The sequence below is a fragment of the Phyllostomus discolor genome, chromosome 3 (genome assembly GCF_004126475.2).
Source record: "Phyllostomus discolor isolate MPI-MPIP mPhyDis1 chromosome 3, mPhyDis1.pri.v3, whole genome shotgun sequence".
Lineage (NCBI taxonomy): Eukaryota > Metazoa > Chordata > Mammalia > Chiroptera > Phyllostomidae > Phyllostomus > Phyllostomus discolor.
In genome coordinates this window covers 170,351,378-170,364,402 of record NC_040905.2, presented here as the reverse complement: position 1 = coordinate 170,364,402, position 13,025 = coordinate 170,351,378, and the positions used below count along the sequence as shown (strand labels likewise).

General features: G+C 33.4%; 1 non-coding gene across 1 annotated transcript; it reads right to left on the bottom strand.

Moving 5' to 3' along the window:
• Positions 1-3,475: 3,475 nt before the first annotated feature.
• On the bottom strand, positions 3,476-3,608 carry LOC114514219. The gene has a single exon (XR_003685958.1). It is a non-coding gene; the product is annotated as a small nucleolar RNA SNORA66 (small nucleolar RNA).
• Positions 3,609-13,025: the final 9,417 nt, after the last annotated feature.

Genomic DNA, 13,025 nt, shown 5'->3' with positions numbered 1-13,025 from the left:
TCAATTTGCTATGTATAATTATTTTAGAAATAAAAACAATCTTCTAAATATATAGGAATCTTGTATAATATTTTAAAATATTCTACCCTTTTAACAAAAATGTTTGATTATATAGGTTTTAATATATTAAGGAAGGGAAATTTGGGGGGACTATGGCACTGTAATTATATTACTAAAAGACAATAATACTTTACATATATATGTACACATACATAGAAAGTGTATAATAACTCTAAATAAACATAGGTACATGCCAAAAATATTCAAAAGTTTTGAAAAACAGGCTTTCTTCTGAGGGGAACTATAAAAATCTCTATCTTGTCTATTTAGATGACAATATGGATACAGAGGAAAATTTAAAGTGACATTTCTTGAGGACTAAATAAATGTCCATTGTATGGAGAATCATCAATCACTCTGCTTTGTTTCTAGTGAAGTACTATATAGGCTTTGTTTAGACAGTAAATACTATATAGACTTGAATGGCTTTCATGACTAATGTGCTAGTGAAATGCTGGATAGACTATTAACTATAAATACTGTATAGAGTTGAAGGGCTTTCATGAGTAATGTCTACTTTATGTAAGTCATAGTCTAACAGCGGTCCCATTAGTTATTCCCAAAACCAAAGGATTGACCAACAGGTAACATTTATTAAGTGAGTACTACAGGAAAACAGTATATGAGGCTCTTGAGAATCTTAAATAGATTTAATTCTACCTGTACCAGTAAGAATATTTTCTCTTAGGTCAGGGACATAACAGCAGGAAACATGAAGAAGAGTTTATTTTGAAGAATCCAAAAATTCTGTTGTAATGAAGTACTCAAAGTACTAAAAACAAAAACTAAACTAAATAGTCATCTGAGAGTCAGAAAATGTGGATTTTGCCTGAGCTGTGTTAATAACTGGATGTGTAACTCTGGACACATTAATCTTGTTGCACCTTCATTTTTTCAACTCTTATATGAAAGAGGTAACAGACGAATTTGATGATCCTAAGCCCTGACTCTAAATTCTAGTGGGTTTCCAGAGAAAGTAATGAAGTCAGGGGAGTATGGAGGAATCTGAATTCCCTTTGCAGTGGAAGAAGTCAGCCATCAAAAGTTGAGAAGCAAGACAGCTGAGGCTCCACATCCCACACACTGTTTCCTGCTCAAGGAAATCCATCACACACCTTGCCAGCTCAATACTTTCAGTTTTTCTGTCTTGTCCATAGGACACTGCATTCACTTGCTAGTGTGTATTTATTTCCTCAGAATAACCATTTTATATCCACAGGCTGATAGTGTGGCCCTAAGAAGTGGCAGCATTTCAGCTTCAGGAAGGAAGAGAATAAGGCTGAGCATTCTTGAGGAAGATTGTAAAACTGCTTTTAGTTCCCATAGTGTATTTCTAGTCCGAGATTTCTTTTAATGGGGAAAAAGTGATTTTAAAAGGAGAAGCGTGGATGTTTCCTAAAGCAACATTCAAAGCAATTAAATGGTGCTTTTTAAGCAACATGATCTTTTCAATTCTCTCAATCTCCTCTTTAGCCTTAAGTAAAAACCAAAAGAGACCTTTGAAAAATGATGATTTTTTATATTTAATATGTGATCTTTTTCATGTTTCTGCTGTTGTATGCTTTTGAGCTGTCTAACAACTATAGCTATACAGCCGGAAGAAGGGCAGCCTTGTCTTATATCCTGTGAAGAGGTGACTACCTGAAGTGTGAGAATGAAAGAAAATATAAGAATTCTATGAAAGGTTTTACTACAGAGAATATGGGGCCAAGACCTTCATCTAACCCTGGGTACACATTATTCTTAATAATGCATACCACTATCATTTTTTAGTTGACTTTAAGTAGTGAGCTTACGAAAATTGACAATATTTTACAGAAACAGATTTTTTTAAAGCATAGTTCTGTTTCCTGTATCTTTCACAGTTCTTTAATTTGAGACATATCACTTTTATCTCGTCTTGCTTTAACACCAGATTTGGTTTAATTAAATTTATGTCAAATGAACACATGAAACGGACGGAAAATCAGAAAGCCTGCAGTTGCCCATTAGTGAGTCAGTGACTGCAGTGAAAGGCTTTTGAAGCTTGGCTTACTGCCAGGACAAGCTTGCAATGATGCTCCGAGACACCCATGATGCTTTGAAGGGAAGGACTTAGCTGACCTGAGCCTGCTCAATGGAATCAGTCAAAATCCTCATGGGCTGGATGTAAAATCTATAATAAGTCTTCTGTCTTCAACCGTTTACATGTCAAAGGAAAAGAGCATGGGTGTGAACTTCAATCTGTATAGAAAATTAATTGTACTAGACCCATCTACTACTATTATTATTGTCATTATTATTATTATTGATTTGTGGGTGATTTCATTTGTCAGTTTTGAAAGCAACATGCCAAGCTTTTTGAAAGGTAGTGCCAAACTGTCAATTTCTGGAGCTGTTCTAGCTAAACAATCTTTAACTTAAGGCTCTCCTAATTAAAATATCTGTCAACTAGTCAAAGAATATATCTGTTAGAGAATACAAAAAGCATAGCCTTTAGGAGCTAATATTTAGAGCTTTGCAAATGTCACTGCTAAAACACCTAAGTTATTTTAAATTTATTTTTAACTTCATTTTTATGAACAAAACCACCAATTTTTTGACACTCCTGTTACAATGCAAAGTAAAATGGTATATCTTATATTGTTTCTGATACCATATAGTTTTTGCGTTTTTATACTGAAACACACTTAATACATCCAGTCTTAGTAGCTCTATAGAAAAATAAGTTGAATGAATCTACCTATCAAACATAGTGTTTTGTATTCTGTTTCTGTGTTTAGACATTTTCTTAAGGGATATGTACACACACATATAACTGTTTACTACTTTTGCTTATTGGAATCTGGTGCAGAAGTTCATTTGCATTTTTTATTTTCATATTTTAGACATTAAAGTCTTTACACAAACTTTCAACAATAAAATAAATAAATCATTATGTAGCAGCAGGGTGCACTGAATGTTAGTAAAATAGGACATATAACAACAAGCTTGGTGAACATTTAGAAATGTTAGAGGGACTAAGGAAGGCAAGAGAAGCTTTTAGTGTCTATATATTTTTTCCTGTTTGAAAATAGTCAAAAATAGAAAGATCTAAATGCTCCCAAAGTCAAATCAATATCATCTGAGGTGCCTCAGCAATCCAGCAATGCCAAGACTCATCGATGTACTTGCTTAATTTCTAATTTACTCAGTTCTGTCACTCTCCCAAAGGTGCACTACCTCAAATTTTCTACTTTTCTCTTTTTTCTATTTCACTTATAACTGAAAATAAGCATAATGCAAGCAAGAAGTAGAAAACTGAAAGGCTGGTACTTGTTCCATTTGTACACTTTACCATTCACAGATGCAGTGTGTGCCGGTATGTTCTAAAGGGTATTCTCAAGCACAGAACACTACACTGGAGATGTCTCTAATAGAATACCATTTTTTTTTACACTGTACTAGGATAGAATGGACCACCTCAGTAGCTTCTGAGGCCAATACATTTCTATCACCACAATTACTTTAGCAAACCTGGTTCCCTTCACTTCTGCAACATCATGCAGAGTTAGTGATCAAGTTTGCACTAATAGAATATCATTTTGAGAAGAAAAGGATTTCTGCCTAGAGTTCAACATGAGGCACCATTTCTTGGCCAATAAGTGAAGTCCTTAATTTTGTGAAATATGTTCAGCTGGATTCTGCCACTTGCCTCTAGTTGGATATCAGTAGTCTTTTCATTTTCATGTGATTGAATAAGATATGAAAATATTCAGTGGTCTCAAGATACATAGGATAAAACACAATCCTAGTGATATAAGAAAAAAAAAGGTGAGTTTAATTCCATTCATATTACCTTTGATGAAGTTAAAAAACGTAAGTTGATATTCAAATAATTCACTTCTCAAAAATCATACCTTTTTGTGCTCAATATATAGTTAACATTTAAAATATTATATAACACCATCACTTGTATCTCCAAATAACTTTAATTATAATTAAAATGAAAATAACTTTAATTATAATTAAAATGAAAAAATTTCATGTTTATGGAAGTGTCTTTAAATATTCAATACTAATTAAAAATTCTTACTACCATATGTATTTTTCACTAAGAAAAACTTAGTTTCTTTAAATATTTTTGGTAAAGGATTAATTACATTATCTTTTACAAATTACACATGATCATAGTAATTGAGAAAAATCATAAAATGCTCTATCCAAGCGGTATTTAATAATAAAATTACTAGAAAGTTGACTATATTTGTGAATATGGTAAGTAATAATCTTATTTACTTTTTTTTATTGTGTTAAGATATTATTAGATGTCTGCTTCATTTACTCATGAAGACTTTTTCAAAGGGTTATAGGAGAAAAATAAACAAGCATTAAAAACTATCATAGAGATTGCCCAGAAATATTTTCTCCCTCCTGCAAAATATTTTCCCAAGAAACTCTTTGTAATGAGCATTAATAATGACCACAGTATGTGGGCAACTTTCTTTTTTTTCCTTTTTTTCTATTTTGAATTATTCCAGTAATTGTGTAGTGTAGCTTTTCTCACCCCATCCCCAGCACTACCGACCTAGTCTCCTTATTCCACATTTTAAAACCAAATTGCCTGAAGTGTCTGAAAGGCTGTTCTTCAGGAGGAAAAAAAATTTAAAAAAGTACTTCAGGCAAGCTTTTGCTAACACACCAGCATTAAGACACGAATTAGGGGCAGAGCAGAATGCTGAGAGTAACTTTCGTACTGGAATCAAAGGCACGCCACGAGGAGTCAACGTTTTGCCTGAAGTTGCTCTCTCCGCTCTCCTGTTGCCTGGAATGAAGTAGCTAAAAGGACAATTGGGACAATTCTCAGCCAAGCAGAGCTGTCTTAGATCCACCTAAAGAATCAGAGCCAAAGAAAAAAATGATTCTGGGAAATATTTCAATCCAATTCTCTATATTTGTCCTCAGAGAAGTTTGGTAAGACATGGCCCACTTTACTGGAAGCAGAATTTGAGGTTCAAGAAGTTGTTCTGAATAGTCTCCAACCAATTGCTACATGTTTGAATTCTGTCTTCATTTTGACCCATTTGATGCTAATTTAGAAGTGCATATTGCATGAGGATGCAAATTCCCAAGTTGTGTGTTTTCTGATATCCTCAATTACTCAAAATGGGAGTTTTAGGATGAAATAGTAAGAGCAAAAGAGAGGAACAAACATTTTTCTAAAGCTTTTATTTATTTTAGAGATGGGGTAGGGAGAGGAAGGGAGGGAGAAAGAGGAGATCCATGTGAGAGAGAAACTTTAATCGGTTACCTCTCTCACACACACCCCCCCCCCCACCAGACCAGGGACTGAACCTGCAAACCAGGCATGTGCCCTGACCAGGAACCTACTGGGGACCTTTCACATTGCAAAATGACACCCAGCCAACTGAGCCACACTGGTCAAGGTAGAACAAACATTTTTAAAGTGACCCCAAAAGACATTTACATGATACTATCAACAGCAAGACTGTGTGACAGGAAGGTATTCTGTCAGGAACTTTTCTAGCTCCAAGTACAGAAGAGAGTACAGAAGCCCTGGTATTCATTCTGATTGGGTCAATGCCTACCAAAGTGCTTTCAATGTCAAGTGCTTTCATATCTCTTCCAAAAAAACTGCTCACAAGTGCCATGCATCCATTTATATGCATGCAATGAGGCAATTAGATCAATAAATGAATATGAAGCATTTGGAACATCGGGGAATCTAAACTTTATTATAACAATTTTATTGCATAACCAATCACATTCCTAGTTTTAGGCAGACACTAAATTGCAAAGACAACCCATAATTCTAGGCACCTTTTAAACAAAGAATTCTCTTTAAGACTTAAAAGTATATGACCTGTTTTAATATTGTCCTTGAAACAAACAAATAAAAAATAACTATATTTTCTCTCTTAGGTGCCATTTAGGACACTTGGTGAATGGTAACAAAATTTATTTAAAATATAATTTTTAAGAGGCATGATTATCCCCCATATAAAATATAAAATAGTCTAATTGAATGCTCAAATTTAAAACTCAACTAGAAGATAATATTTTTTTCATTACTGTAACTCCACAGGAGAGCCCATATCACCTTTGTTTTTTAGAGCAATAACTTGTTTTGTCTGTTGTCAGCACAGGTACATAAAATGCGTGGAGTCATATTTCAGAAATCACAGAGTTCTGTCTTTGAATTCTGTCCTTACAAAGCCCCCAGTTCTAACCATATCATTACAGAACAGTAATACGTTCATAGCAAAAGGACACCCAAGTTTGAAGGTTCCAGTCAAACTGATTATACAAAGTGATAACACTAGAGTTGTCCCGACCTGAAAGCTCACAAGTCAAAAGGGAGGATAATGTGCATTTTCACTGGCAATTGACAAAGATTCGATGCAGAGGGACAGCTGCATTCCCGCGATCAGAGCCATTACCGGAAGAAAGGATTTTGATTAAGACCGTTAACTTGGCACAGAAGCATATTTGAAAGAAACAATAAGGGAAAATATACCCAATGCACATCTAAAATATTAATTAATACACCTCTGGAAAGATGAGCACTTATATTTAAGTTACAAAAGCAGGGTGAATTCATGAACTTAGTTCAACATTTACCCTTGCATAGTGATGGGATGCAAACAGGGAGGTGGCGGCGATGAAGTCACTTACAGTTTGCAATTCGGCTGTCATGTGGAAGTCTGCAGTAGGTATGAGTAAAATAAACTGTGACGAATATGTGGCTCAGTATTATGCAGCAAAATCGAACTTTGCAACTGCTTATGCATAATTAACTCTCTGAGACTAGCCTGCTCTGGTGCACCACTTTATAGAGTAATAAAAAATTAAACTAAAAATACAGACTCCTAGGTAAATGTGGTCACGGTAAAACTCTATCTTTCTTTGCGGGCTTATTATTTCCTGCAACTGTGGCTGACAGCTTCTATGAACACACATTTTTGCATATATTTTGTTTATGTGTAAGCCTTGGCATTTCAGTCACCTCCTGCTGAGACCCCTTCCTACCATATGCTTCTGTTTTTCTTCATTAGGTGATGTGATCCCTTTTGACTGTTGCATGCACGTGAAAGGACAGTGGACTTGGGGGTGGGGAAGAAACCCTGCTTTAAGAGAGTACTCGTCAGTTGGCCTTCAGCTGTTTGGAGCTGATTGCATCTGACAAGTGCTGTAGCGGCTCCTCGTAATGGATGTCTCTGCTTTAGCAAAGTAGAGGTGAAAAGGATGTAATTCCCAGTGAAAGAAAGCAACATGAACTATTATTTAATTACTGCCTAATATAAAACTCCCTAGGAGTCCCTGTTGATTTATCATTCTAACTTCTTCCTTTCTTTATTAATGAACCATCTAGTTTTTTAATGCAATGCGGTTAAGTCACACCTGGTATTGATAGGGACTTTCCCAAACAAATAAGGCAAATAATTCATTTTAATATTCTAAGCATGTATGTTTCTGAAGAACTTTATAGTCTTAAATATAGAAACTTTTCTATCATCCTGTAAAAACAAACAAAAAACTTGCATTAGTCTTACCCAGGTTTATTTCTTTCACTAGTTTTGGATTTGGTGTGCGCATTTTTGATTACTCTGCATACTGACCTTTTCAACTCTCTCTGGATTCTAAGAATCAATTAAAAACCTCTTTTCTCCCCTCCCCACTTCAATTCTCACACCAATAAAATGCTGAGTGAAGGAGACACGGTTTTTGTTTTATTTTTTAACCACATGTAATTTCTGGATATGCTGAAGCTGGTATTTGTTAGTAATCCATCTTCTAAACAGAATTAGTTGTCCTACGAGGAAACTGCAACTTCAAAATCTAGAGGAAGTAGTAATGCAAAACTGTTACTGGTAGTCAAATTACAGGATGTTTTACAATTAAGTTGTTTATATTAATTTTTTTTACTGGGAAAACTATAGATACAAAAAATGGTTGTGCAATTTTTTTATTGAATTCTGCTTACATAGTATATGTAAGTGCCATCATTGAAAACATATTGAACTAATTTAAATAATAAGTTTCCACTTACATATTATACAAAATAGTATTATTATATAAATTTTCCCTTCAACATTTAGCCTGTATAAACTATATTGGAGTTTCTTATAGTTTCTATTTTTTGTTACTTATTTTTGCTTATTCAATTTTCCTGAAATTTTGTTCTTGTAGTATCTGTAAAATATAGTTGTTAATATTACTTAAACAAATTCTTCAGCTAATATTTCACAAAAGGTCACATATTAACTTTGGAAAAACATGTCTGTACCAAAATCTCATATGGAGAAAAAAAGACACTCTGCATTATATAGTTCATATACTAAGTTTAAACATTTGTAGTTCATATTAATTTTAAGTACTTTTTTCTTTCTGTTCTATCCACATATAGCCACATGAAATTTTGAAAATAGTGGTTTCCTTTTAAAGGTATCTCATTGCTTATTTGCATGTTAGCAGGAAACTGTTAAAAGGATGATGTTAGACCTTGATGCTCCCATGCTCTACATTTTTGTTTTCCTGAAACATAATCAAATCTGCCTAATTTGTTTCAGCATATATAAAATAAAAATAATATTCTTAATGACAATATGGTTTTGCATTAGAAGCTTGCATTCAGGATTTTCCAAAGCCAAATCCTTGACCTTTAATATAGATTCTAATGTTGGTCTCACAGTTATGTTAAGAAATGTATTTTTATCCAGTAACTGTCAGTCTCATAGACTTCTGATTTGTATGGAAAGAGCATTGGTTTTCCAATCATAGTTGTGGATGCTGTTGCTTGTTTGCTTTGGAATATTTTATTACTCTGGATTGGAGTGTGAGGCGTGAGAGTATAATTTTTAAATAATCCATTTTTTTAATTTACTTATATACATTGATAATCTTGGAGAAGGAAAGGTTATTTGTGTGGCAGTTTTCCAGAATGAAATAGTACTGTAGTTATGCCAAATTAAACAATTTGAGTTTTTAATTTCAATTAAACATTCTGACTCTTGATAAAAAAAAAAGTATAGATTGAAATGAAAAGTTAAAATAGGGAAAGAATTCACCAAATATTTTGAAAGGAAAATTTTATTTTCAATTATGCTGCACAATAAAAAATTGCTTTCTCTCTTTGGTATAAATAATATTACTATGTGGAAATTTACTCAAATAATAACACACAAATGTCTTCTGGTGTGTTTTCTCAAAAAAAAAGAAAAAAATTAAAAAGTTAATTCTGGTTTTAATGTAAAACCAGTTAAACTTTAAATAGTTCCCTGTGATAATACATGAGTATTTCATACTTGTTTCTTTATAAGTCTTTATTTTAAGAGGAAAAGCAAAAACCTTATTAAAAGAAAAGTAACTTTTCATTTCTCATTTGAAAAACATCTTCACACATAATGGGGAACTTGGAGATTTCATGTTTCTAGTACAGCATAGTGCACACTACTGATTAAATTCAAGATGTAAATTCCATCAATAATAGTGCTTTAACAAAACATTTTTAAAGGCTGGGTCTTTTTCCAAGGTAAATATCGTAGTCTTAACAAATGTGGTTGGGGAGCATGAAATAGAATATTTAAAGATACTTTATTTGCTGTATAACTAAGCATCTACTTTAAAGATTGTTTTTGCATGATTTATGGGATTTCACGTTTGAAGAGAAAGTGAAACATAAAATTTTTCCAAAGATAAATATTAAATTACCTAAATTTTACACCTTTTCTAATATAAAAGAAAGTCCAGTGCTTAGCTCTGGGAGTTCAAAGTTTCTTTTAGATGATTGGAAATGTTAATGATATTCCTTTGCCTCTATTCTTTTAAATGAATGAAATGCACAGACACACACCAAAAATAGTGTTACTGCAACTCCGTTTAGCAGGCTGCCATTAGCCCTGAGGACAAATCCCTTCATTTTAATAACTAAGACAATTCTAATAAGGAAATCATTACAGTAGAGCATCAAATCTCTTAATAAGGAAAAATACTTAAAAATGGTTTCTTCTCTCATGCTTATGAATGGCAACAAAATAAACACACATAAAATTTTAGATAAGCTGGTCACTTAAACTGCATTTTGAGTCTAGGGAGAAATTTTATACACAAAGCTCAGAGCAAATTTTATAGCCATCTTTATTCAACTTAGTGTAACACCTGATATTATTTTAATTTCTTCAAAACAAGTTCAAACTTCTCTGAAACCACTGTTTTAATGACTCAAAGACTCCCTGAATTCAAACATATAACACCTGTTTAATTTTCAAAATACCTTCGTGAAATGCACAAAATATCTATCATCTCTGCAATGAGATTTGTAGACAGAACCTTTCATACTCCATCAATATTAAACATTTTACATGTAAAAATGTATTTTCTACAGTTGCGTCAAATGGGTTTTGAACAGCAGCTAAAATAAAATCTTAGGTCTCCAAATTTCTACTTTAGTCTGATACTAGTCTGATCTAATAACCAGAAAGAATGCTGCTGCCCAGGAATTCTTCTGGCAACCATTTCCTCCAGTTATACAACATGCATGGAATGTCCATGGGTGGAGGGGTGGTGGTCATTGTAAGAGGACAGACATCGTTCCAACATACAGATACTCTGCAAACCAACAATGAATGTTCTGTCTCGCGGTTTTCGGAGAGCAGTGCTCATTGTGCATGGCTCTTAAACTGAATGTGCTAAAGACTCAATCCCAAATCCAAAGGAAAACCGTTAAGGTTTACAAACTACTTTTCTTAATCATTGTAAGTACAGGGGGTGGTATTCTTGCTTCATTTGTGGGTCCACTCCAACTCCAAACAGATCTGAAACCATTACAATGCATGGCAGTTGGTCGATAGTGTGGAAAAACCTCATTTACTGACTGGCCAGACAGTTTTAAAACCTTCAGATTTTTCTAAGTCTACGTTATTAACTGTCTGACTGTAATCACATCTTCACCATAGGGAGCTTCAAAAGCTTTTCATTTGCATTGAATCAGTTGCCTTCCTCCCTGTCTTTTTTTCCCCCTGGAAATAAGCTTAAATAATTCAACAAACTACACACATGGCTAGTGATTATTGAACCATTCTGAAACACTCGAGGCAAATGGACCATTATGTGGTGGGAATTAAAACTTTCCTCCTAGTCACTGGGAGGGTATGTATTCATATATAGACAATATTTGTGTCTGCAGCACTTCCTCTGTACTCCTTCTCCTAAAATTTGTGAAAAACACCTGCAATTGGGCCATAATTTTTATTCACCTGTGCTGGTTTTGGAGATTATTAGGTCAGATAAAGAACCTTTTAGTGTGCGTATATAGTCAACATTTCTTTACCCAAATGTGGAAACTAAGTTACTTTAAAAGAAAATACAGCCCTTTTAATAGTCACATTACAGATTAATAAAAATAAACAGATTACATTATTTTAATGATTATAAATTTTCACTATGCTTACATCAAAATTGATTAAGTATGTTGACTGCTTGACTTATCCTTAATTATAAGTCTTTATATTTTGTTAGGTCTGTGTATAAAAGCATTTATGGGTATTTTACATTTATAGCCACACTAACTTTTGAATTATCCCAAAATTAGACTAATACTTTATAATTTATCTTGCCATCTGTTTTTGTAGGTGCTTGATGAATAAAATAAAAACCTTAGACATTGTCAGTCTAAGGTAAAAACTAGGATTTTATGCCAGATTTTAACAAAGAAAAATTAATTTCAAAAGACATAGTTTTTATTAACATAGTGTTTTTTATTACTCTAAGCAGGTAGCAATAAAACAAACAATAAATGACATAGAAATCACATATTTCCATAACAACAATAAATCTTCAATATGAAATTTGGAACATTGAGTAGAAAATTTATTGAGTATACAGTTATTTTTTCTTTAAACATTAACTTTGAATTTGGTCATATGTGCATAAGACTAATCCAAATAATTTCTTATTAAAGTACTAGTTCTTAGCCCTGGCTGGTGTGGGGCAGTGGGTTGAATGCTGGCCTGCAAACCAAAAGGTAGCCAGTTCAGTTCCAGACAGGGCACATGTCTGGGTTGACTGCCAGGTAGGTCCCTAGTTGGGGGTGTGCAAGAGGCAAACTGATCGATGTTTCTCTCTCACATCAATGTTTGTCTCCTTCCTTTCTCCTCTCTAAAAATTAAATAAAATCATTTTTTAAAAAAGCACTAGCTCTTAGGTATTCTATATGTCCTGACATTCCCCAACGGTAAGGGTGTGCCTAAGCTAACAATTTAGTAGAAATATCTTTTGTGATTATATAGCTATATACATAGATATACATATACAGTATATATAATAACTTCTACTTTTCTGATTTATTCTAGTATTTATATGGCTTTGCACCTGCTTTCCAATAGTGCTCAGCCTTTGTCAAACTTATGATACATTTGTCTAAATTATGACTTATATTAAAATATGTGGGCACAACAAAAACTTAATGTTTGTATAGCAAGTGATTAGTGACCCTTTTGTTCTAGTTCTTTGAGGCTCTGGAACTACCACAGAATGGAGCCTGATTCATAACAGGCTCTTAATAGACTTTTTGCTCTTGAATGAATCCATCTACTTTATTCCTTCTAAGTTGGTATAACATCAAACCAGCTCACAGCTATCCAGAATTTTATTTCATTATGTATTATAGTGATTATATTGATTTGAATATAGATTGTAATGTATTTTATCCTATGCATGTCTTTGTTACTTTTTCCCTGTGTTTGCTAATTTTCCTAGCAATTATTCAAATAGCTTGAGCATCCTAATTACCCTGGCATTACTGTATCAGTCTAAGGCAGAGATTCATGTACTTCTTTGAGGTGATGATGGTGAAAAGTGTGCTATAGACTGTTTTGAGAATCTGATTTTATTTATTTATTCTTTTTGCCAAAAAGTATAGATGACCAAAACATTTTAGGTAGTATTTTCAGAGTTCATAGACCCACTGAAATCTATCTGTTTTCATG